The sequence below is a fragment of the Coregonus clupeaformis genome, chromosome 26, assembly GCF_020615455.1.
Source record: "Coregonus clupeaformis isolate EN_2021a chromosome 26, ASM2061545v1, whole genome shotgun sequence".
NCBI lineage: Eukaryota > Metazoa > Chordata > Actinopteri > Salmoniformes > Salmonidae > Coregonus > Coregonus clupeaformis.
In genome coordinates this window covers 31,106,633-31,134,260 of record NC_059217.1, presented here as the reverse complement: position 1 = coordinate 31,134,260, position 27,628 = coordinate 31,106,633, and positions in this window count along the sequence as shown.

Below are 27,628 nucleotides of genomic sequence, written 5' to 3'. Positions count from 1 at the left end.
AGAGGCAGAGATAGATAGATAGATAGATAGATAGATAGATAGATAGATAGATAGATAGATAGATAGATAGATAGATAGATAGATAGATAGATAGATAGATAGATAGATAGATAGATAGATAGATAGATAGATAGATAGATAGATAGATAGATAGATAGATAGATAGATAGATAGATAGATAGATAGATAGATAGATAGATAGATAGATAGATAGATAGATAGATAGATAGATAGATAGATAGAGGAGAGGAGAGGAGAGGAGAGGAGAGGAGAGGAGAGGAGAGGAGAGGAGAGGAGAGGAGAGGAGAGGAGAGGAGAGGAGAGGAGAGGAGAGGAGAGGAGAGGAGAGGAGAGGAGGAGAAGAGAAGAAAGAGGGGTCTTTTATCTTTAATTTATGAAGAGATTATTTCACTTTATTCACTAATTACAAAACTGTTTTTTAAACCGCCATACATGTCAATAATAACATGATTATACCAGGTGTCATTTGTAATAGGCATGTGACTGAGTTCGCCCAGTCTTTACTATTTTTATTTAATCATGTAGTGTAATTCTGCTATAGAATAGCCTCATGTTGGTTCCATAGAGAAAAATACGTGAATAACTGTGAGACAGACAAAGTGTGGTCCATTTGGTTAATGTTATATAGGACTAGAAGGAATTGGCTATGACAGCCGTATAGCTCACTTCATTTGGCTAGCCCTGCGTCAGAAACATTACCAGGAGAAATAATAATAATGTGTGGCTATCTACATATGTAATGAAGGAGAGATGGATGGAGCGAGATAAGGACAGGGGGGAAGGAGGCAGGCAGAATGAATGTAATTGATATCATAATATTGTGGTATTTCTCCCATTCCTTTCTTATGTTTTTTTTTTCTGTCATTTTTTCTTTCTCATTTTATATGCTCCCTCCACAGAATGTTGAGGCACTCTGTCTGGTCAGTGTTTTTATTTTTATTTTGACATTTGACTCCCAGGATGTAGTTGCTGTGTATTTCATCAAGCTTTGTCTATGTACAGATTCAGTTAGCATAGCTTTGCTATTGAGAGATGCCGCCCTAGGCAGACCTGGCTCTGAAGAGAAGACAGGCTATGTGCACACTGCCAACAAAATGAGGTGGAAACTGAGCTGCACTTCATAACCTCCTGCCAAATATATGACCATATTAGAGACACATATTTCCCTCAGACCCACAAAGAATTAGAAAACAAATCCAATTTCGAGAAGCTCCCATATCTATTAGGTGAAAAACCACAGTATGCCATCACAGCAGCACGATTTGTGACCTGTTGCCACAAGAAAAGGGCAACCAGTGAAGAACAAACACCATTGTAAATACAACCCATATTTATGTTTATTTATTTTCCCTTTTGTACTTTAACTATGTGCACATCGTTACAACACTGTACATAGCCATAATATGACATTTGAAATGTCTCTATTCCGTTGAAACTTTTGTTAGTGTAATGTTTACTGTTCATTTTGATTTTTGATTTCACTTTTGTTTATTATCTATTTCACCTGCTTTGGCAATGTAAACATATGTTTCCCATGCCAATAAAGCCCTTTGAATTGAATTGAAATTGAGAGAGAGAGAGAGAGAGAAAGAGAGGTAGAGCGAGAGAAAGGGTTAGAGAGAGAGAGAGAGAGAGAGAGAGAGAGAGAGAGAGAGAGAGAGAGAGAGAGAGGTTTTGGAGTTACAGACGGTAAAAATCTATTGCAGATGTATTTCATCAGACGTCAGTGAGTAATATGCAGGGCTAGATGACCTCATCTTGCTCAATGGTAGGCCAACTGACAGGAAATGTTAATTCAGAGGAAGTGATGTGTTAACTCACAGGAAGTGATGCTTCCACAAGACACACCTGAATGGCCTCACAGTACCCCCAGCTTTGGCAGCTGTTTTGAGAGTTCAGTTTACCCATGTTGTTTAGGCTGTATTTGATCTGTCATAATAATTGGGATGTGTACATACATATGTTGTGACCAGCATAATGATGGTCTTTAATAAAGACCACAAACAAGAATCAACACATGTGGGAGAGCTGGATTAGAATGATCAATGGGCAAATGTTGTTTGGATTTTTGTGTGTGTATACGTGTACTGTATGTCTGTATGTGTGGATACTGGAGTGTGTGTGTAGGTAGACCACTATGTGTCCTGAAAGAATTGTCAAATTCCCAGTCCTGAGTATTTAAGAGGCCGTAGAGTAAACAGGATGTGTGTGTGAGTGTGTGTGTGTGTGCCTACGCATATGTGTTCGAAGATCTGTGTGTGTTGGTCAGCGTATAGTTGCGGTGGCCGGGTCTGCTGCCTGCCGCTACGGAAGCCCCGGCTAATTTCACAGCTGTATAGGGATTAGATGGTGGAGTGTGGTGGGCTAAGCTGCCTCTTTTATCTCATTCAAACATGTTGCTAATTCAGCAGTGGGCGGCTGCATGCCGCGGGAGCCTGCCTGGCTGCCATAGCACACACACACACACATACAGCTTTATAAGCGCTAGCCGGTCGCTAAGCGCTGTATCATTCTCCCCGGTGTGAATAAACTGCTAGTCCTAATCCCCAATCAACCGCCGTGACACAGATTATCACCCGCGACACGAGCTGCGACCCAGGAGAGAGGGAGGAGGGGGAGGGGTGAAAGAGGTGTTTGAGAGAAGAGGGGGAGAGGTAAAGAGAGAGGGGAGGGAGAGGGAGTGACGTAAAAAAAAATAGAGAAAGGGGAGTGTGACAGAGAGAGTAAAAATATTAATTCCGGCTGAACCGCTTTCAGGCTGAACCACGTATCAATACAGAAGTTACCTCACGAAAAAATATATATGATTCTTAAAAAGGAATACACACTTGTCAGAGTATAAGGTGTTTCACTGTGTTTAGTCATTTAGTCATTTAGTAGTCTGAGTGTGTTTGAGCATGTGTGTTCCATATTGAATTCTTCCCCCTGAGGGGAACACACACACAGGACCCCAGAGATCACAGGCCTTTCTTCCTGTGTTAACCCCTCATATGCCACTTGATACAGCCTGCAGCTCTCTCTCTCTCTTTCTCTCTCTGTCTCAATTCAATTCAAAGGGGCTTTATTGGCATGGGAACATGTTTACATTGCCAAAGCAAGTGAAATAAACAATAAACAAAACAACAATGACAAAAACCAACAAAGTGAATTAAACAAACCAAAGACAAAAATCAATCACACATTAATAGTAAACATTACACACACACAACATTTCAAGAGAATAACAATGTTTAAAGTATTATATTATTCGTGGTTAAAATATTTAGCATAACATTTACATTTTTACATCAGTGTTGTGACATTTTGCAAATAGTAGAATGTACCAATGACGGTGGGGGGGAATAAATAAGCAGATAAATATAGGTTACATTTACACACTTAGAAAAAAAGGGTGCTAAAGTAGAACCATACAGGGTTCTTCGGTTTGTTCCCATAGTGGAACCCTTTTTAGTGCTGGGTAGAACACTTTGCAGAGGGTTCTATCTAGAACCCTCTATGTAGGGTTCTTCAAAGAACCCCCTGTATATGGTTCTACCTAGAACCCTATATGAAGGGTTCTGCCTAGAACCCTCTCTGAAGGGTTCCAATAAGAACCATTTTATCATCAAAACGTTTTCCTAGAACTGTCTATGAAGGGTTCTACCGAGAACCCTTTTATCTTTGCAGGGTTCTTCCTAGAACCCTCTATGAACGGTTCCACCAGCCTTATTAGCCTTTAAAATTAAATGATTTACGATAATACGTTACATACTGTACATCATAAGGCCTTTCTTTGAGGGCCTAGTTATACCCTAACACTGTGGTGTTAGGAAACTCCTGGTTTACAGGTCAAATTAGGCCTGCAAGTCACATATAATGCACCAATTTGTAGGTCGCTCTGGATAAGAGCGTCTGCTAAATGATGTAAATGTAATTATGCTGGCTTGCAAAGTGATGTGTAATTCCTATTGGAATCCAGCCAGAGTTAGGCTATCCAACAAGTGGAATTGTTAATCACCCGCAACCTGCATTCAGAATGACTGCCAGGGTAGGGAAGATTGAATACTGAGACTACCTCAGTAATCTAAACTGGAACAACCATCTCAGTAACGGGTCCAATAAATCCAATTACTAACAGATTGGGTTAGTTTAGAAAACTGTATGTTATTTATCTTCCTGTAGCATAAAATGTATAAACCATTCAATCTAAATGCAAAAACACAGATATCAAAGATAAAACAAACAATTCTGAAAATCTCCCTGCAATAAAGCATGCTGGGAAATATTATATATGGTTCTATGTAGAACTATTCTTGCCTTCCAAAGAATCATCAAAGAACCGTTTCTTCGAAAAATGGTTCTTAGGATGTTAACACTAGAACTGCTGGGCCTCGATGAATCCCCCTTCCAGCTAACGAGCAGTCATTCTGACTGCAACATTCTATCGCAAAAATAATCATTTGGTTGTGTTTATGAAGCCCTTGGGTAACATTAGAATACCATTTTTATTTTATATCAAATAAGACAATAGCATTTTCATTAGTTTATTTTACTGTTGGCTATATGTAAAAACAGAAAAACACTAAAAATGCCACAATTCAAGGGTTCAATCAGTTTTATTTGTGGAGTGCCTTTGTTACAACTATGAATCATAAAGCATCTGTGTTGGAACATTGTAACAGCTTCTATTTATAACGATAAAAAAATAAAAATAAAAAATAAACGGTCAAAAGACGCGCGGTCAAATGATGAAAGTATTGGTAGCCTAAACATCATAATAAGCTTCAAGTGGCCTTCATAAATAGTGAAATTCAGCACAAAAGCAATAATGGCACTATAATGCCTTCGGAAAGTATTCAGACCCCTTGCCCTTTTCCACATTTCGTTACGTTACAGCCTTATTCTAAAATGGATTAAATTAATAAAACATTCTCAGCAATCTACACACAATACCCCATAATGACAACCCAACAACTGGTTTTTATAAATTTTTGCAAATTTATAAAAATAATACAGAAATACGTTATTTACATAAGTATTCAGATCCTTTGCTATGAGACATGAAATTGAGGTCAGGTGCATCCTGTTTGTATTGATCATCCTTGAGGTGTTTCTACAACTTGATTGGAGTCCACCAGTGGTAAATTAAATTGATTGGACATGATTTGGAAAGGCACACACCCGTCCATATAAGGTCCCACAGTTGACAGTGCATGTCAAAGCAAAAACCAAGCCATAAAGTCGAAGGAATTGTCCATAGTGCTCCGAGACCGGATTCTGTCGAGGCACAGATCTGGGTAAGGGTACCAAAACATTTCTGGAGCATTGAAGATCCCCAAGAACACAGTTGCCTCCATCATTCTTAAATGGAAGAAGTTTGGAAGTACCAAGACTCTTCTTAGAGCTGGCCGCCCGGCCAAACTGGTCAAGGAGGTGACCAAGAGTTCCCCTGTGGAGATGGAAGAACCTTCCAGAAGGACAACCATCTCTGCAGCACTCCACCAATCAGGCCTTTATGGTAGAGTGGCCAGACGGAAGCCACTCCTCTGTAAAACGCACATGACAGCCCCCTGGGATTTTGCCAAAAGGCACCTAAAGACTCTCAGACCATGAAAAACAAGAATCTCTGGTCTGATGAAACCTAGATTGAACACTTTGGCCTGAATACCAAGTGTCACGTCTGGAGGAATCCTGGCACCATCCCTGCGGTGAAGCATGGTGGTGGCAGCATCATGCTGTGGGGATGTTTTTCAGCGGCAGGGACTGGGAGACTAGTCAGGATCGAGGCAAAGATGAACGGAGCAAAGTACAGAGAGATCCTTGATGAACACCTGCTCAAGAGCGCTCAGGACCTCAGACTGGGGCGAATGTTCACCTTCCAACAGGACAATGACCCTAAGTACACAGCCAAGACAACGCAGGAGTGGCTTTGGGACAAGTCTATGAATGTCCTTGAGTGGCCCAGCCAGAACCCGGACTTGAACCCGATCTAACATCTCTGGAGAGACCTGAAAACAGCTGTGCAGCAACGCTCCCCATCCAACCTGACAGAGGTTGAGAGGATCTGCAGAGAAGAATGGGAGAAACTCCCCAAATACAGGTGTGCCAAGCTTGTTGCGTTATACCCAAGAAAACTCAAGGCTGTAATCGCTGCCAAAGGTGCTTCAACAAAGTACTGAGTAAAGGGTCTGAATACTTATGTAAATGTGATATTTGCAAAAATTTATAAAAACCAGTTTTTGCTTTGTCATAATGGGGTATTGTGTGTAGATTGATGAGAGGGGAAAAACAATTTAATCCATTTTAGAATAAGGCTGTAACCTAAGAAAATGTGGAAAAAAGTCAAGGGGTCTGAATACTTTCCGAAGGCACTGTACGTGAAGACATGACAGCAGTCAAAAATAGTCTATTATTGTCAGCTCATGTTTAGATTGTGTACCTCTTCATGCAATGTCATGAGTTGGATTTCATTTAGCTGTTATCCCTTGTCCTAACCGTTGACACAATTATCGTAACTTTCACTTGCTTGACACACTTTGACATTACTTTTTTGGATTGTAATGCGTAATTTTTCTCTTTATTGTGTTCTGTTGTCTTGTCATTCTTCAGCACCTTTGTGGAGTACAAGGCTGTTATGGTGCTTTATTTTGCGCAGAGGGAGCTCCCGTCTCACTTTGTTCATGGTGCCGGCCAGACTTGTTTTCTTTGCAAGCAAATTGTTCACCAATTACAGTGAAGTTAAGAAATTGTCCATGGTGACATTTCTTCCCTTGCCAACTTAAGGTTCCACAAGCCTCATCACCACATTCTCTAACACTTGACACTCACTCACCTTCTCGCCCAATGTGAATATTTTACTAGATATTGAAATCCGTTCAGCATGTACAATTATGCACGATCTCACTGTGTAACCTACTCCAAGTAGGCCAGAGTAGACTGATAAGACTGCTTTTATTCGGTGGACTGATATAGGGAACATATCATTTTAAGATTATAATTACAATGGATCAATACAATAGAATGGCCTGCCCTGTTCTTCATTCACAGTTGGTGATTACATAATTATCGTTCGCTTCCCCTCACTCATCAACTCACCCATCATACTTTACTTAATTTATTTCATCTGTTGTTATATGTGTGAAATTAGCTTCCGTATAGTTTAGATTCAGTTTCGAGGCAATTGTCAGAGGTGATTATCAGCTGGGCCTACTGTTGGGAGAAGGAGAAAAAAATGACATGCCCTCCTAAAACTGGTTATAACTCCAGTTCTGTTTGTGATATTAAGATTCTAACACCGACAGTGTGTTATATAGACTTATTTAGATAAATTCAAGAACGGAGGGGGGCATGACTTTAAAAATGTCAGAGGTAAAAAAATAAATAAAAAAAAAGAGCTGTCAAAATTACTGCTTTAGTGGTTCTAGTGTTAACGGTTGTAGGTAGAACCCTTTGCCTTACAAATAACCCTTGTCTTCCAAAAAGGTTCTACAGATCAAAATGGTTCTTGGTAGAACCCTATCACTCTGCAAATAACCATTTTGGAACCCTTTTTTCTAAGAGTGTACATTGGTGTTTCTAACCCACTGGTTGACCTTTTCTTGTGGCATCAGGTCACACATTTTGCTGCTGGGATTGCACATTTGGGTATTTCGCCTAACAGATACAGGAGGATGTGTCTCTTATATGGTCGTTCATTTGGCAGGAGGTTAGAAAGTGCAGCTTGGTTTCCACATCATTTTGTGGGCAGTGTTCACATGTCCTGTCTTCTCTCGGGAACCAGGTCTGCCTATGGCGACCTCTCTCAGTAGCAAGGCTATGCTCACTGATTCTGTACATATTCAAGGCTTTTCTTAGTTTTGGGTCAGTCACAGTGGTCAGGTATTCTGGCACTATGTACTCTCTGTTTAGGGCAAGGTAGCATTCCAATTTGCTCTGCTTTTGGTTGATTCTTTCCAATTTGTCAAGTAGTTCTCTAATTGTTTTCTCATAATTTGGTTGGGTCTAATTGTGTTGCTGTCCTGGGGCTCTGTGGGGTCTGTTTGTATTTGTGAACAGAGCCCAAGAACCAGCTATCTGAGGGGACTCTTCTCTAGGTTTATCTGCTTGCATGTTAGGGCTTTGTGATGGAAGGTTTGGGCATCACTTTCCTTTAGGTGGTTGTGGAATTTAATGGCTCTTTTCTGGATTTTGATAATTAGTGGGTATAGTCCTAATTCTGCTCTGCATGCATTATTTGATTTTTTTGCAGAATTCTGCATGCAGAGTCTAAATTGGGTGTTTCTCCAATTTTGTGAATTATTGGTTGGTGAGTGGACCCCACACCTCACAACCATAGAGGGCAATGGGTTCTATAAATATTTGTGAGCGGTCGGCTCGATTCGGTCTTATGCAGCAAAATTTGAAATTTTGGTTTTTAAATTGGATAAAAGTAGAGGCTCAGAGCTAGAAAATGGTATAATCATACACTGCAGTTGAGGAACAATGGGAAAGTAATTCTGCTTTGAAAGTTGATACATTTGTAATCCTACTTTTGAGAAAATGGCCCTTGAATGTTTTGGTACATCTACTGGAGAGCTCTTCTATGTCTACACCCATTCAGCATCGTTCACACCCTCTTAAGCCTTAGCCCCACCCATCTCTTTAAGGATTCACATGTGAGGCCATGTGTTAAACACACGCTATAACAAATCAAATCTATGTTTATTTGTCACGCACAGGATACAGAAGGTGTAAACGGTACAGTGAAGTGGTTACTTGCATAGTAGCAATATCAAAAACAGAAAGTGTCCAGATAAAAACATGTTATCATTATTAGATGACGCTTACCCAACACACCTGTCTAAATTGATGGGTCATGTGAAGGAAATGCTATAACCACCCCTCAGCCACATCTAGCTAAGTGGATGGGTCACTATTGTCTAGATATGTACACATGTTCATGAAATACAATAGATGGCCGTAATCACCCCCAGACACACCTGGCTAATTTGATGGGTCATGCAATAATCCGGCCGAAGTGGAGTCTTTTGTTTAGACATGTAGCTAGCTAGGTAGCTAGCTAGCTAAACAATGAACGGCATAATTCCAACTCATACTACTACCAATACAAACATTGTCATAGCTGTAGTATGACTCTGCAGGTAACTAAAGCTAACAAACTTGATTCAATGTTAGCTTGCTAACATAAGGCTATAACTAGCAATGCAAATAATATTACTAAACAGATCATACACGTAACATTAGCTAGCGAGCCAGCAAGCTAACATTTGCTAGCTAACTAACAGTACCCTTTAACTTGCAATAAAAATGTTTTTATGACAATTAGAAACGTATATCTGAAAATGTAGCTAGACTCATACCCATATACATGGATGAAAGCTTCATGGCAGAGTGGTCCCATTTAACTCCGTTTTGTTTGTAGCTACATCTTGTTTGGCCAGCGTTGTGTCAAGTCACTCCAGTTCACACTGACTGTGGCATGTGCAGAAAGTAGCCCATCACTTTTTCCAACTGATCTGTCGATAGCACCTGCTAAATTCAGGGCATCAATGTTGTTGAGAAAAGTAGCAAAACATTTATAGTTCTCGATGGCTAACATTATATCTTTCAAAAACGGCGTGGTAGAAAGGACTGTCAACACATACTGAACAGCTCACGTTATAGACAGAGGCATGCTACATGGCAGACCAATCCAAATTCATCTCCCGGCATGTCCAGCCCATCCATTATCTCTGCCAATCATGGCGAGCAGGAAGTTTCCTGTCTTTTTCCATGGCTAAACCAACTAGGCTCGTAAGTTAACAATTTTATTCGTATTTATGGATGGAATACAAGTTTGTTATTATGGCACATGAAAGTTCACATGTTCCAGAAGGTATTTCTGCCAAAAAACGCATTTTGATAAAGAATGAATGTTTTATGATCAAATGGCGCTCCTGTGAAGTAGTGACGTGCGACATACACCTAGTTTCCTGAAATGAGTCAAATTTTTTGTCAGATCCTAACTGGGATGTAAAATGTTATGTTCATTTTGATCGCATAGAAGGCCCTTCTTGCCTTGTCCCTCAGATCGTTCACAGCCTTGTGAAAGTTACCTGTGGTGCTGATGTTTAGGCCGAGGTAGGTGTAATTCTTTGTGTGCTCTAGGGCAACGGTGTCTACAGCCGTGGTCAAAAGTTTTGAGAATGACACAGGTATTGGTCTTCACAACGTTTGCTGCTTCAGTGTTTTTACATATTTTTGTCAGATGTTACTATGGTATACTGAAGTATAATTACAAGCATTCCATAAGTGTCAAAGGCTTATATTGACAATTACATTGAGTTTATGCAAAGAGTTAATATTTGCAGTGTTGACCCTTCTTTGTCAAGACCTCTGCAATCTGCCCTGGCATGCTGTCAATTAACTTCTGGGCCACATCCTGACTGATGGCAGCCCATTCTTGCATAATCAATGCTTAGAGTTTGTCAGAATTTGTGGGGTTTTGTTTGTCCACCCGCCTCTTGAGGATCGACCACAAGTTCTCAAATGGGATTAAGGTGTGGGGAGTTTCCTGGCCATGGACCCAGAATTTCGATGTTTTGTTCCCGAGCCACTTAGTTATCACTTTTGCCTTATGGCAAGGTGCTCCATCATGCTGGAAAAGGCATTGGTCGTCACCAAACTGTTCTTGGATGTTTGGGAGAAGTTGCTCTCGGAGGATGTGTTGGTACCATTCTTTATTCATGGCTGTGTTCTTAGGCAAAATTGTGAGTGAGCCCACTCCCTTGGCTGAGAAGCAACCCCACACATGAATGGTCTCAGGATGCTTTACTGTTGGCATGACACAGGACAGATGGTAGCGCTCACCTTGTCTTCTCTGGACAAGGTGTTTTCCGGATGCCCCAAACAATCGGAAAGGGGATTCATCAGAGAAAATGACTTTACCCCAGTTCTCAGCAGTCCAATCCCTGTACCTTTTGCAGAATATCAGTCTGCCCCTGATGTTTTTCCTGGAGATAAGTGGCTTCTTTGCTGCCCTTCTTGACACCAGGCCATCCTCCAAAAGTCTTCGCCTCACTGTGCGTGCAGATGCACTCGCACCTGCCTGCTGCCATTCCTGAGCAAGCTCTGCACTGGTGGTGCCCCGATCCCGCAGCTGAATAACATTTAGGAGACGGTACTGGCGCTTGCTGGACTTTCTTGGGCACCCTGACGCCTTCTTCACAACAATTGAACCTCTCTCCTTGAAGTTCTTGATGATCCGATAAATGGTTGATTTAGGTGCAATCTTACTAGCAGCAATATCCTTGCCTGTGAAGCCCTTTTTGTGCAAAGCAATGATGACGGCACGTGTTTCCTTGCAGGTAACCATGGTTAACAGAGGAAGAACAATGATTTCAAGCACCACCCTCCTTTTAAAGCTTCCAGTCTGTTATTCTAACTCAATCAGCATGACAGAGTGATCTCCAGCCTTGTCAACACTCTCACCTGTGTTAACGAGAGAATCACTGACATGATGTCAGCTGGTCCTTTTGTGGCAGGGCTGAAATGCAGTGGAAATGTTTTTTGGGGGATTAAGTTCATTTTCATGGCAAAGAGGGACTTTGCAATTAATTGCAATTCATCAGATCACTCTTCATAACATTCTGGAGTATATGCAAATTGGCATAATAAAAACTGAAGCAGCAGGCATTGTGAAAATAAAAATGTGTGTCATTCTCAAAACTTTTGACCACGACTGTAGATAGAATTTATGTTTGTGGTCCTGGCATCTGAACCTTTTTTGGAACACCATTATTGTTGTCTTACTGAGATTAACTGTCAGGGCCCAAGTCTAACAGAATCTGTGCAGAAGATCTAGTTGCTGCTGTAGGCCCTCCTTTGTTGGGGACAGAAGCATCAGATCAACTATGGGTATGGCCGGGTGCTGCAGACTGTTCTAGTGCCCTTGCCAATTCATTGATTTACATGTTGAAGAGGGTGGGGCTCAAGCTCCGTCCCTGCTCACCCCCCGGCCCTGAGGGAAGAAATCTGTGTGTTTATTGCCAATGTTGACCGTACACTTATTGTTTGTATACATTGATTTTATAATATTGTAGGTTTTCCCTCCAACACCACTTTTCATCAGTTTATACAGCAGGCCTTCATAACCAAATATTTACCCGGACTATCTGCATTGAACCATTTTGCACTAACCTTTTTGACTCATCACATACGCTGCTGCTACTGTTTATTATCTACCCTGCTGCCTAGTCACTTTATTCCTAGTTATATATATCTACCTCAATTACCTTGTACCACTGCACATCTACTCTGTACTGGTACCCTGTGTATATCCTTGTTATCATTACTCATTGTGTATTTATTATTACTTGTATTATTATGTGTTATTACTTTTCTATTATTACTCTATTTTCTCTCTCTCTGCATTGTTGGGAAAGGCCCGTAAGCATTTTACCCATATTTTTATTTTATTTTATTTGAGAGAGTCAAAATCTTCAAGTTCCTTGGAGTGCACATCACTGAGGACCTGAAATCGTCCCACCACACGAACACCATGGTGAAGAAGGCGCAACAGCGCCTCTACAAACTCAGGTGGCTGAAGAAATTTGTCATGGCCCCTCACTAACTTTTGCAGATGTACAATTGAGATCATTCTGTCAGGCTACATCACTGCCTGGTACGGCAACTGCACCGCCATTAACCAAATGGCTCTCCAGAGGGTGGTGCGGTCAGCCCAACACATCACCCGGGGCATGCTGTCTGCCCTCCAGGATATTTAAGCACTTGGTGTCAAAGGAAGGCCATGTACTGTATCTATCTACCACCTAGCAGATAGAGACAGTACAGGTGCATCAAAGCTAGGCCCAATAGACTGAAAAACAGCTTCTATCTCCAGGCCAGACTGTTGAACAGCCATCGCGCCATTTCCTGTAGTAAGAGACAAAGATAGACTCACACACACAAAACACATACAAAACATGTTCAAACACACAGAGTCCTGTACTCACATACACAGTACAAGTCAAAAGTTTGGACACACCTACTCATTCAAGGATTTTTCATTATTTTTACTATTTTTTACATTGTAGAATAATAGTGAAGACATCAAAACTATAAAAATAACACATATGGAATCATGTAGTAACCAAAAAAGTGTTAAACAAATCAAAATATATGTTGTATTTGAGATATTCCAAATAGCCACCCTTTGCTTTGATGACAGCTTTACACACTCTTGGCATTCTCTCAACCAGCTTCATGAGGTAGTCACCTGGAATGCATTTCAATTAACAGGTGTGCCTTCTTAAAAGTTAATTTGTGGAATTTCTTTCCTTCTTAATGGGTTTGAGCCAATCAGTTGTGTTGTGACAAGGTAGGGGGGTTATACAGAAGATAGCCCTATTTAGTAAAAGAACAAGTCCATATTATGGCAAGAACAGCTCAAATAAGCAAAGGGAAATGACAGTCCATCATTACTTTAAGACATGAAGCTCAGTCAATACGGAACATTTCAATAACTTTTGAAAGTTTCTTCAATTGCAGTCGCAAAAACCATCAGGCGCTATGATGAAACTGGCTCTCATGAGGACCGCCACAGGAATGGAAGACCCAGAGTTACCTCTGCTGTAGAGGATAAGTTCATTAGAGGTACCAGCCTCAGAAATTGCAGCCCAAATAAATGCTTCACAGAGTTCAAGTAACAGACACATCTCAACATCAACTGTTCAGAGGAGACTGTGTGAATCAGGCCTTCATGGTCGAATTGCTGCAAAGAAACCACTACTAAAGGACACCAAAAATAAGAAGAGACTTGCTTGGGCCAAGAAACACGAGCAATGGAGTCAAAATTTCAGATTTTTGGTTCCAACCACTGTGTCTTTGTGAGATGCGGTGTGGGTGAACGGATGATCTCCGTATGTGTGTTTCCCACCGTAAAGCATGGAGAAGGACGTTTTATGGTGTGGGGGTGCTTTGCTGGTGACACTGTATGTGATTTATTTAAAATTCAAGAAACACTTAACCAGTATGGCTACCACAGCATTCTGCAGTGATACGCCATTCCGTCTGGTTTGGGCTTAGTGGGACTATCATTTGTTTTCAACAGGACAATGACCCAACACACCTCCAGGCTGTGTAAGGGCTATTTTACCAAGAAGGAGAGTGATAGAGTGCTGCATCAGAAGACCTGTTCTCCACAATCCCCCGACCTCAACCCAATTGAGATGGTTTAGGATGAGTCGGGCCACAGAGTGAAGTAAAAACAGCCAAAGGTGCTCAGCATATGTGGGAACTTCTTCAAGACTGTTGGAAAAGCGTTCCAGGTGAAGCTGGTTTAGAGAATGCCAAGCGTGTGCAAAGCTGTCATCAAGGCAAAGGGTGGCTATTTGAAGTATCTGAAATAATAAAATACATTTTGATTTGTTTTTTAAAAATGTGGTTACTACATGATTCCATATGTGTTATTTCATAGTTTTGATGTCTTCACTATTATTCCACAACGTAAAAAATAGTAAAAATAAAGACAAACCGTTGAATGAGTAGGTGTGTCCTAACTTTTGACTGGTACTGTACATTCACACACAAGCATACACCCATGCTCACAAACACACGCACATACACATACACACAGCCAACGCTGCTGTCCCATGTACAGGTAACTGCCAAAATAATGGAAACACTTAAGTAAATGAGGGATATAAAGTATATTGAAAGCAGGTGCTTCCACACAGGTGTGGTTGCTGAGTTAATTAAGCAATTAACATCCCATCATGCTTAGGTCATGTATAAAAATGCTGGGTAGGCCATTATTTTGGCTATCACGACTATGCCCCCATAGGATGACAATGCCCCTATCCACAGGGCACGAGTGGTCACTGAATTGTTTGATGAGCATGACAATTATGTAAACCATATGCCATGGCTGTCACCAGATCTCATCCCAATTGAACACTTATGTGAGATTCTAGAGCGGTGCCGAGATAGCGTTTTCCACCACCATCAACAAAACTCCAAATGATGGAATTTATTGTGGAACAATGGTGATGCATCCTTCCAATAGAGTTCCAGACATTTGTAGAGTCTATGCCAAGGTGCATTTAAGCTGTTCAGGCTTGTGGTTGCCCAATGTCCTATTAAGATACTTTATGTTGTTTTTTCCTTTATTTTGTCAGTTACCTGTATATAGAGACATTAAACACTGGACCGTTTCTTTTATACTGTTTTCACACTGTGTATTCATATACTGTATTCTTGACATAACTCATTGTAATGTAGCTACTACTGTACATTGCATTTTGTTACACTGTTTATTTATACACTGGATTCTCGACATAGCTCACTGCAATATATCTACTGCTGTACATATCATTCTTAGTATATATTTTTGGCGTATATGCGCATCGATTGCATTTAGATTACTCTGTAATGCAGTTTTATTTGGGTTGTTAACTGGATTCGTTCTGACATTCGGGATATCTTGTTTCTAGTTTTTGATTATTATTTGTGTACTCGTTTGACATTTTTGTTAGACTGTTAGGAGCTAGTAACACAAGCATTTTGCTGCACCCGCTATAACATCAGCTAAACTGTTTACTGTACGTGACCAATAAACTTTTTTGGGGGGTATTTTATTAGGATCCCCTTTAGCTGTTGCAAAAGCAGCAGCTACTCTTCCTGGGATTTGATATTAGTTGGTGTTTGTATAAGTCTTAGCGGCTGACATTAGCCATTTATCTTTGTCCTCTGTAATTTCACTTTGATTGGAACCAGGAGAGTACAATGAAGAGATGATAATCAACACTTCAGACTATGAACCTGGCTCTTCTACAATAAGAGAGAGAGAAATATAAAACCAAATTATATTTGATGATAATCTTAACCTGAGTATAAAATGGTGGGGAAGCATTGGATGGTAATACAATACACAGTAAGAGCCTGTCCCTTCTTAGACCATCAACTGCAACTGTGCAAAACCACCACTACCTAAAACACACACACACACCTATCCTCACAACAATATCATTCACACACACACACGCACACATACACACACATTCTTACACACATCCCCCCTCTCTCCGTTACTATCACTTTATTCTTCAGATCCTAATGAGAAGAGAAACACCTAATTTGATCCATCTCTCCCCCCCTCTCCCCCCGCCCTCCTCTCTCCCCCATCTCCATCTCATCTCCGTCTCCCCCTCCTCCCCCTTGCCCCTGTTCATGGCCAGTTCCCGCTTCTCTGGTTTTTATTAATCTCATCATATGTCTCTTTCCACTCAATAAACCCCCCTTCATCCCATCTCCTCTTCTCACTCAAATCAAATTGTTACCGAACCTAACCTGACTTGCTCTGCACGCTAAGGCCGTAATGCAATTTGTCATAATTAAGTGCTGTGCCTAATTAATTAAATGGTCAGAAGGCTAATCAGTGCATTTTGATAGGGGAAGGAGGAGGAGTGAGGGGGGTGGAGGGGAGCATAGAGCTGGAGTGAGTGAAGTGTATTGCTATTAGTTGGAGATTTGAGCAGAAAAGGAATAACAACGTTAATTTCTGTAGTAGAGACATCTTGGACACTCTTCAAGGTTTAGCAAGTCTCTGCATGAATACACACAGCACACACACTCTTGTGCACATTCTCTCTCTCTCTCTCTCTCTCTCTCTCACACACACACACACACACAAACACACACACACACACACACACACAAACAAACACATTCACACATACCCCCCTCCGGCCTTTTCCACTCCGACTATCACGTTGTAGTTATCATGGAAGTACTTGAATACACAGAGTGTATTGATTGAGTAAATGTGCAAATGAAACTGATGGTCAGAGACAGTTCATTAAAGCTAGGCTTGATTAAAGAAGAGGGAGAGGAGAGGCAGGGGGGTAGAGAGAGACCTCTCCATCCATACCCCACCTCCTCTACCCCTACCTCCACCCACCTCCAACTTCTCCACCCTCGCACATCCTGCACCTCCTCTAGCCCCAAACCTCTTCTCCCAAACTTCAGTTGAAGCTCTAAATATCCAGACAAAAAGTATTTACAGGAAATTGTCTTGGTTATCCAATAGATGTATTGTGTGTCCACTCTGAGATAATAAAAGAGAGGAATCTGAATCCTCTGGGTGACTCTGGGTCTGGGAGAGAGACAAAGTGACTTACACATCCTGACTTCTTTTCCCTCTCCCCTCTCTCCTCTCTTTCTTTCTCCTCCTTTCTCTCTCTCTCCCTCCCTCCAACTCTGCTTCTCTCTCTCTGGGCATTGTGGGAGCAGTAAGTGCTTGACCACAGAGGGAAAGTTGGCCTGGAGAATAAGAATTGCTTGGCACAGCAAGTCAGGGACTAAAAACTTTGTTAAGATTTTCATCCATCTATCCCTCCATCCATCCTCTCCCTCTCCCTCCCTCTCCCTTCGTCTTTGCCTCTCTCGCGCCCTCTCTCTTTCTCTCTCTCTTTCCCTTATTTCTTCCCTTGAAATTTCTCTTAGGAGATTATCCTCAGGTAAGCTTGTTACCTCCGCCGGCCTGCGTCAGCAGATCTTCTCCTCCACACTGACCACTGGAGGATGGAGAGAGGAGGAAAGGAGAGGAGAGGGAATAGAGGGCTGAGGGGTGGGGGGGTCAGGGAGAGGGGTGAGGAGGACGAATATCAGTGGGAGGGCGAGTGAGGGCCGGATTGGCATGGGGACTCACCACTTTCCGCTAACACACCATGACGACATCATAAGACCCAGATAATGACTCCGCTGGCTCTCTAGGGTGGAGGAGAGGGGAGGGGGAGACACAAAGCTGTCCCCTGGTGTAGGGAGCTCCATCTCATCCACAACGATTAAGAGGCACTGCTGTACACACACATACACTCCATACCGAGCCAGTGGTGACCGCTAACGCTCGGACACGGTAGAAATAGGTCTAAATTGATTGCATACACTCCTCTCTGCAAAGCACATTAATAGAGAGCACAAATACAAAGACGATATTACCAGGCTCCAGATAAGCCATATTTACTGTGTGTGTGTGTTAGTTCTAATATTTGGTTTCAGTAAAGTCTTCTTGGTGTTTTGGTGGGTTTCAGGATCTTTCCACATACCAGCAGAACGTTTTATTTTCTCTGCACACACCTTATAGTGAGGGAGAAAAGTGGTGGTAAAGTGTGTAGAAATGTATGTCTACATCTGCATGTCTATGTCTGTGTGTGCACGGCCGCTTTGGCTCGGGGGGCTTACGGAAGGCTCTACAAATAGGGTTCTCCCTGCTGCCTGGCTTTGGGGGATGGTGGGGGGATAGCGGGATTGGAGGTGCTCTCCGGAAGAGTGGAGAGATAAACGGGAGAGGAGAAAGGGATGAACGGGATATATTCCTCCAGACACGGAAGGGGAATCAGCCCAAATCTTCCCTTGTTAGAGGAGAGGAGAGGAGAGGGGGATCAATACCTTCCCTCTCTAGGAAGCCAAGGTAGCTTTCTGGCTGCGTACTAACACTCTCTTCTAATCTTCTCTAGCTCTCTGTCTCTCTCTCTCACTCTCTCTTTAACCCTTATTCTACACCTAACCCTAACCCTCACTGTAACCTTAGCAAGCAGTTTATTATCAACAAATAGTTTGTTGATAGTATGACCATCTGTAGAGCATGTACAGATGGAAAATCCGGACTATCCAAACTAAAGTGTGACCCTCTCTCTTTCTAAAAGTCACTCTCTCTCTTTCACTCTCTCACTATCTCTGTCTGTCTCTCTTTCTCAATCTCTCTGTCCATTCCCTCTTCCACTCTCTTCTTCATTCCACAACTACAGCTGTTGATTCTCAGAATAACATTAACAATCAATCAATCCAATCATTCCAACATGAGGATAGGATGGGAGTGAAAGAGAGAAAAGAGAGAGAAAAGAAAGAGATAAATAAATAAAATGAGAGAAAGAAAGAGAGAAGCAATTAATAAAGCAATTAGCCCGCAGAAGTTTCCTCGTCTAATTAATAACCTCTTAAAGATTGGACTCTTTTTTTATATTTTCGCCTGAAATGACATACCCAAATCTAACTGCCGTAGCTCAGAACCTGAAGCAAGGATATGCGCATTCTTGATATCATTTGAAAGTAAACACTGAAGTTTGTGGAAATGTGAAATTAATGTAGTAGAATATAACACATTAGATCTGGTAAAAGATCATACAAATAAAAAAACATGCGTTTTCTATTAATCTTTTTGTTCCATCATCTTTGAAATTCAAGAGAAAGGCCACAATATAATATTGCAGTTAAGGCGCAATTTAGATTTTGTATCAAGTCTGCCCAAATGTGCCGAATTGATCAATTAATACATTTTCAAGTACATAACTATAGAGAACATACAAAAATGATATGGTAATACAAAATGTAAGTTTACACACTCCCAGGAATGTCATACATGATGGATCATTAGCTTATACACTAACTTTCACACATCTAGATGGCCAGGCGGGGTGGGTGTGCAGCCAGAGACAGCAGGGGTTCAAACTGTAGAACCCAGTTCCTACATTTGATATATAAAAATTGATTTTATCAAACAAAACTATGCTACATGTTATCTCTGGGACCCACAGGATGACAAATCAGAGCAAGATTACTGAATGTAAGTACATTATTTACCTTCAGAGGTGAATGTATCAAACCAGTTGCTGTGATACGTTTTTTGTTGTTGTGCTCTCTCCTCAAACAATAGCATGGTATTTTTCACTGTAATAGGTACTGTAAATTGGACAGTGCAGTTAGATTAACAAAAAAATTTTTGTTTTTGTTTTTAGTTTTTTAGTCAATTAGCAGACGCTCTTATCCAGAGCGACTTACAGTTATTGAGTGCATACATTTTTCTACAAGAATTTAAGCTTTCTGCTCCTATAAGACACGTGCTTATCACATTAGCTCACGTTAGCTCAACCGTCCCGTATACGGGACACCGATCCTGTAGAGGGTGTTAACACCATGGTGAGCGGGGGCATCTCGGGGCACACAGGCACACACACACAGGGGGAGGTGGGGTGAGGTGAGGGGCCACAGGAGGCCCAGAGGCTGAGGGAAGAGAGGGAGAGGAACTAACCTGTGATGAATTAATCATCTCTGTGAGCGTCTTCTGAAATGAATTCATTAGCAGGTACACCTACAGTACTAACGCTGCTTTGTGCTGGCGGGGCTGGAGAGACAGGACTCATATATTAATACATTAAAAGGTGAGACAGGAGACGCCTAGCTGATCCAAAATAAACTCCACAGCTGGGGAGCAGAGCAGTGTGTGACAACAGAGGAGGAGGGGATTTGATGATGTCTTGTATGATGGGTTTCATACTTTTTCTTTTGTTTCAATGTTGGCAGAGATAAAACAAAGGATGGTAAGATATGCTAAAGGCATTATGTCATTTTGATAGTGTATTTATATGTTATTTATAGATGCAGTCCTTTTTAGTTTCCTAGCTTCATCATATGACCCTTCCCGCTCTTCCTCCATTTCTCTCCTCCACTCCCTCTCTCCTCCATTCATGCCACCAGAGAGAGCTCTTTCCTCCATCCTCGCTCTACTGTTTCTGCTGACCACTATGGATAGATTAAGGAGTGTAGGATTTTAGGAAAGTTAATTAATTTGATTACATGTGTGGAAGGGGGATCTGTGGACAGTTGGGTGGAGAGGGATGGGGTGGAGGCAGGTGGAGTGGGGTATTGTGTTTTATCGGGGAGGGGTGGGGTGGGGGAATGGGGGGCATTCTGTTGAAGATGAATAGGTCCTCTGGCTTGGGCCTCTGGCTACGCCTGGCCCTCATTTATATTGTGTGCTGCCACATAGTCAATGCGCTTTTAATTCACCCACTTACCACATACACACACACACACACACACACACACACACACACACACACACACACGCGCGCGCGGTCGAGGATGTGGAGGTGAACACACACACACACAAAGCCTTCATTACCTCTCTCATTAATAGAAATCTAATCATTACCCCCTCTCACAGGTACACACACACATACATACAAACTGATACAGTAAGGAGAGGATAGCCCTTCTTAGGGGTGATAGCGCTGACATTTTAATTTCATATTTAATAAACCTGTGGTGATTATGGCACTTAATGTTTTTATTCTGTTATTTATTATTCCTCTGGTAGGGATGTGGTGTCACTGATGGTTTTACACACACAGGTTGTTCAACAGTGACATATACGGTCCAAGAGAGGGGAAAGCCACACTAATTGTATTAACCAACCAAACGAGAGGCTTATGATTCTGACCCCGAGCTGTTTATGACCTACAGATCAATCCACTCTCTTACTCTGTTTTCTCCACTCCCTCCCTCCTCCATGTATCCCTTTCTCTGTCCACTTTCTCTTCCTCTAATATTCCCCAATATCTCTCTCTCTCTCTCTCTCTCTCTCTCTCTCTCTCTCTCTCCACAGCTCCAATCCAGATTAAGAAAAAGTGTTCTGAACACTGATGTTAACCTTTCTGGATATAACCTTTTTTGGCAAGATCTTCCAAAAGTGTTGGAATGGCAAGCTTCTGGAAATTGGTATAGAATCAGCTTGAACCCATCTGTTGAAGATGCTTGGACCTTCTTTTAAAACATATTTTCAGTGGTATTGTTAACAAGCACGTCTCCATAAAGAAAATGATAATTAAATACAGATTCAGCCCCTGGTTCAACCTTGATTTGGCAGAGTTGCTTCACCTCAAGAACACCCTTTGGCAAAAGGCTCGGCACACAAAGTAATTCAGGCAAATTAGAAATAAGTGCACTCAGGTTATCCGGAAGGCCAAAGTTAGTTACTTGAAGGAGCAGTTCTCTCTCTGTGGGTCTAACCCCAATAAGTTCTGGAAAATGGTAAAAGACCTGGAGAATAAACCCTACCTCACAGCTGGCATGTCCCTTAATGTTGATTATGTGGTTGTTACTGATAAGGAGCGTATGGCTGAGCTCTTTAATCACCACTTCATTATGTCAGGATTTCTATTTGACTCAGCCATGCCTCCTTACCCGTCCAACACTTCCTCATATCCCTTCTAATGTGACTATCCCTGATGCTCATCCCCTCTTTTCCCCCTGCACCGCTATACAGCTTCTCCCTGCAGGCAGTCACTGAGTCTGAGCTACTAAAGGAGCTCCTTAAACTTGACCCCAAAAAACATCTGGGTCAGATGGTTTAGATCAGGGGTGTCAAACTCATTCCATGGAGGGCCTTGTGTCTGCTGGTTCTAAGACTTAAACAACCAGGTGAGGGGAGTTCCTTACTAATTAGTAACCTTAATTCATAAAATCAAGTACAAGGGTAGAGCGAAAACCCGCAGACACTCGGCTCTCCATGGAATGAGTTTGACACCTATGGTTTTGATCCTTTCTTCTTTAAGGTTGCAGCCCCTATCATCGCCGAGCCTATCTCGCACCTTCTAAACCAGTCTCTCCTCTCTGGGGAGGTTCCCAGTGCTTGGAAGGCAGCCACGGTACGTCCTTTATTTAAAGGGGGAGATCAAGCTGATTCTAACTGTTATAGGCCCATTTCTATCCTGCCCTGTTTATCAAAAGTGTTGGAAAAACTTGTCAATAAACGACTGGCTTTCTTGATGTCTGTAGTATTCTCTCTAATTTCCGTTCAGGTTATGGATGTCACTGCAACCTTAAAGGTCCTAAATGATGTTACCACTGCCCATGACTCTAAGTAATGTTGTGCTGCTATTTTTATTGACTTGGCCAAAGCCTTTTATACGGTAGACCATTCAATTATTGTGGGTCGGCTAAGGAGTATTGGTGTCTCTGAAGGGTCTTTGGCCTAGTTTGCTAACTACCTCTCTTAAAGAGTACAAAGTGTAAAGTCAGAACATCTGCTGTCTCAGCCGCTGCCTGTCACCAAGGGAGTACCCTAAGGCTCGATCCCAGGCCCCACTCTCTTCTCAATTTACATCAACATCATAGCTCAGGCAGTAGGAAGCTCTCTCATCCATTTATATACAGATGATACAGTCTTATACTCAGCTGGCACTTCCCCGGATTTTGTGTTAAACGCTCTACAACAAAGCTTTCTTAGTGTCCTGCAAGCTTTCTCTGCCCTTAACCTTGTTCTGAACACCTCCAAAACAAAGATCATGTTGTTCGATAAGAAGAATTCCCCCCACCCACCGGTGTGATTACTACCTCTGAGGGTTTAGAGCTTGAGAAAGTCACCTCATCTCTGTATACCCGGTGCAAGACCCACTGATTCATTCTTATTTATAAAACCCTCTTAGGCCTCACTCTCCGCTATCTGATATACCTACTGCAACCATCATCCTCCACATACAGTACCCATTCCGGCAGTCACATTCTGTTAAAGGTCCCAAAAACACACACATCCCTGGGTCGCTCCTCTTTTCAGTTCGCTGCAGCTAGCAACTAGAACGAGCTGCAGAAAACATTCAAACAGGACAGTTTTATCTCCAGCTCTACATTCAAAGACATTCTTACTGACACTTGCTTCGCATGATGTGTTGTTGTCTCTACCTCTTTGCCCTTTGTGCTGTTGTCTGTGCCTAACAAGGTTTGTAATATAATAATATGCCATTTAGCAGACGCTTTTATCCAAAGCGACTTACAGTCATGCGTGCATAATTTTTTTTGTGTATTGGTGGTCCCGGGGATCGAACCCACTACCTTGGCGTTACAAGCGCCGTGCTCTACCAGCTGAGCTACAGAGGTCCACAAGGTTTGTACTATGTTTGTGCTGCTACCATGTTGTGCTGCTGCCATGTTGTGTTGCTAACATGTTGTGTTGTTGTCATGTTGTGTTGCTACTATGTTGTGTTGTCATGTTGTGTTGCTGCCATGTTGTGTTGATGTCTTAGGCCTCTCTTTATGTGGTGTTGTGGTGTCTCTCTTGTTGTGATGTGTGTTTTGTCCATTTTTATTTTTTATCCCAGCCCCCGTCCCCACAGGAGGCCTTTTGCCTCTTGTTAGGCCGTAATTGTAAATAAGAATTTGTTCTTAATTGACTTGCCTAGTTAAAGAAAGGTAGAAAAAAAGTAAAATAAAATTTGGTTATATCATCCCCAGATGGCTTGCAGTAAAATGTATTAGGATTAATCATTAAGATACAGTATATGATTGAGGAGTTTGTGATAGTAAAATGCATCCAGCAAAATAAAGTCAGGGCAGGGGCAGACAAACAAGTCCTTTAAAGCAGTGATGTTAAGTTTGATACCAGAGCTCTGAGGCATGCGTCGAAATCGCTAAGCAGCTAACTTTGAAACAGTGTTCCGATGCGTGTATCACTTTATCAGAAGTACGTCATCAATGACGTCCAAAGTTTTGTTTGATCATGTGCTTTTTCAAACCGTGTGACCGTGCAAAATGCGAGATCCCACTGATTCTGCCGTGGTTCCGGTGCTTTCTTTGATTCCAAGCTGCTTTCAAACAACGACCGCTACTGGACACCGTACTTACAAATATAGTTAGGATTTTGGACATATTTTTTAAAACTTGACTGGTAGCTTAGCAGGTAGACTAGGAAACTATGGAACATTCAGGGATATGAGGGTTCAAATAAAATCAAATAAAATCAAATTGTATTGGCCACATGCGCCAAATACAACAGGTGTAGACATTACAGTGAAATGCTGACTTACAGCCCTTAACCAACAATGCATTTATTTTTTAAATAAAAAAAGTAAAATAAAACAACAACAAAAAAGTGTTGAGAAAAAAAGAGCAGAAGTAAAATAAAATAACAGTAGGGAGGCTATATATACAGGGGGGTACCGGTGCGGAGTCAATGTGCGGGGGCACCGGCTAGTTGAGGTAGTTGAGGTAATATGTAGAGTTAAAGTGACTATGCATAAATAATTAACAGAGTAGCAGCAGCGTAAAAATATGGGGTGGGGGTGGGGGTGGGGGGTGGGGTTGGGGTGGCAGTGCAAATAGTTCGGGTAGCCATGATTAGCTGTTCAGGAGTCTTATGCATTGGGTGTAGAAGCTGTTGAGAAGTATTTTGGACCTAGACTTGGCACTCCGGTACCGCTTGCCGTGCAGTAGCAGAGAGAACAGTCTATGACTAGGGTGGCTGGAGTCTTTGACCATTTTTAGGGCCTTCCTCTGACACCGCCTGGTATAGAGGTCGTGGATGGCAGGAAGCATGGCCCCAGTGATGTACTGGGCCGTACACACTACCCTCTGTAGTGCCTTGCGGTCGGAGGCCGAGCAGTTGCCATACCAGGCGGTGATGCAACCAGTCAGGATGCTCTCGATGGTGCAGCTGTATAATTTTTTGAGGATCTGAGGACCCACGCAAAATCTTTTCAGTCTCCTGAGGGGGAATAGGCTTTGTCGTGCCCTCTTCACGACTGTCTTGGTGTGTTTGGACCATGATAGTTCGTTGGTGATGTGGACACCAAGGAACTTGAAGCTCTCAACCTGTTCCACTACAGCCCCGTCGATGAGAATGGGGGCGTGCTCAGTCCTCTTTTCTTTCCCTGTAGTCCACAATCATCTCCTTTGTCTTGGTCACGTTGAGGGAGAGGTTGTTATCCTGGCACCACACGGCCAGGTCTCTGACCTCCTCCCTATAGGCTGTCTCATCGTTGTCGGTGATCATGCCTACCACTGTTGTGTCGTCGGGCAAACTTAATGATGGTGTTGGAATCGTGCCTGGCCATGCAGTCATGGGTGAACAGGGAGTACAGGAGGGGACTGACCACCCCTGAGGGGCCCCCATGTTGAGGATCAGTGTGGCAGATGTGTTGTTACCTACCCTTACCACCTGGGGGCGGCCCGTCAGAAAGTCCAGGATCCAGTTGCAGAGGGAGGTGTTTAGTCCCAGGATCTTTAGCTTAGTGATGAGCTTTGAGGACACTATGGTGTTGAATGCTGAGCTGTAGTCAATGAATAGCATTCTCACGTAGGTGTTCCTCTTGTCCAGGTGGGAAAGGGCAGTGTGGAGTGCGATAGAGATTGCATCATCTGTGGATCTGTTGGGGCGGTATGCAAATTGGAGGGGGTCTAGGGTTTCTCGGATAATAGTGTTGATGTGAGCCTTGACCAGCCTTTCAAAGCACTTCATGGCTACAGACGTCAGTGCTACGCGTCGGTAGTCATTTAGGCAGGTTATCTTAGTGTCCTTGGGCACGGGGACTATGGTGGTCTGCTTGAAACATGTTGGTATTACAGACTCAGTCAGGGACATGTTGAAAATATCAGTGAAGACACTTGCCAGTTGGTCAGCACATGCTCGGAGTACACGTCCTGGTAATCCGTCTGGCCCTGCAGCCTTGTGAGTGTTGACCTGCTAAAAAGTCTTACTCACATTGTCTACGGACAGCGTGATCACATAGTCATCCGGAACAGCTGGTGCTCTCATGCATGCTTCAGTGTTGCTTGCCTCGAAGCGAGCATAGAAGTGGTTTAGCTCGTCTGGAAGTCTTGTTTCACTGGGCAGCTCGCAGCTGTGCTTCCCTTATTAGTCTGTAATAGTTTTCAAGCCCTGCCACATCCGACGAGCATCAGAGTCGGTGTAGTACGATTCAATCTTAGTCCTGTACTGACTCTTTGCCTGTTTGATGGTTCTTCGGAGGGCATAGCGGGATTTCTTTTAAGCATCCGGGTTAGAGTCCCGCTCCTTGAAAGCGGCAGCTCTACCCTTTAGCTCAGTGCGGATGTTGCCTGTAATACATGGCTTCTGGTTGGGGTATGTACGTACGGTCACTGTGGGGACGACGTCATCGATGCACTTATTGATGAAGCCAGTGACTGATGTGGTGTACTCCTCAATGCTATCTGAAGAATCCCGAAACATGTTCCAGTCTGTGCTAGCAAAACAGTCCTGTAGCTTAGCATCTGCGTCATCTGACCACTTTTTTATTAACCAAGTCACTGGTGCTTCCTGCTTTAGTTTTTGCTTATAAGCAGGAATCAGGAGGATAGAGTTATGGTCAGATTTGCCAAATGGAGGGCGAGGGAGAGCTCCGTATGCGTCTCTGTGTGTGGAGTAAAGGTGATCTAGAGTTCTTTTTCCTCTGGTTTGAGGTTGAATCCTGTTGAAGGCACACTATTTTGAAAATAGTTTTATGTAAAACCACACTTTCTGCACTGTTGTTCAAATAATTTATTGTATTTAGTATAGTATAAGGTTATGTCTGAAGCATCCTAAATAATGCCATAGATTCCGTTTTTGAAAAATAGGGAAGCATGATGTAAGATGCAAAACTGGTATTCCTACTGTTTATAGGCTACTAAAGCCAACGACTTACCGATGTGCCACTGAGTTTTTATGAAAACTGTGTAGAAAAATAAACGTCTCTGATAATCACGTTGCTATTTATTGCTGACCAGCAGATGTCGCTAATGTGCATTGTGAAGCGATAATGAAGCTCAGCGTAATGCAGTGGTTCCCAACCAGGGGTACTAGGACCCCTGGGGTACTTGTCCTATCCACAGGGGGTACTTGAGAAGACTCATGAGACCATAGGCTTCCTGGTAAAAAGCACATGAGGGACCACACACACACACACACACACACACAGAGAGAGAGATACGCTAGGGGAGAGGATAGCCCTTCTTAGGGATGATAGCGCTGACATTTACATTTAATATTTAATAAACCTGTGGTGATTATGGCACTTAATGTTTTTTATTCTGTTATTTA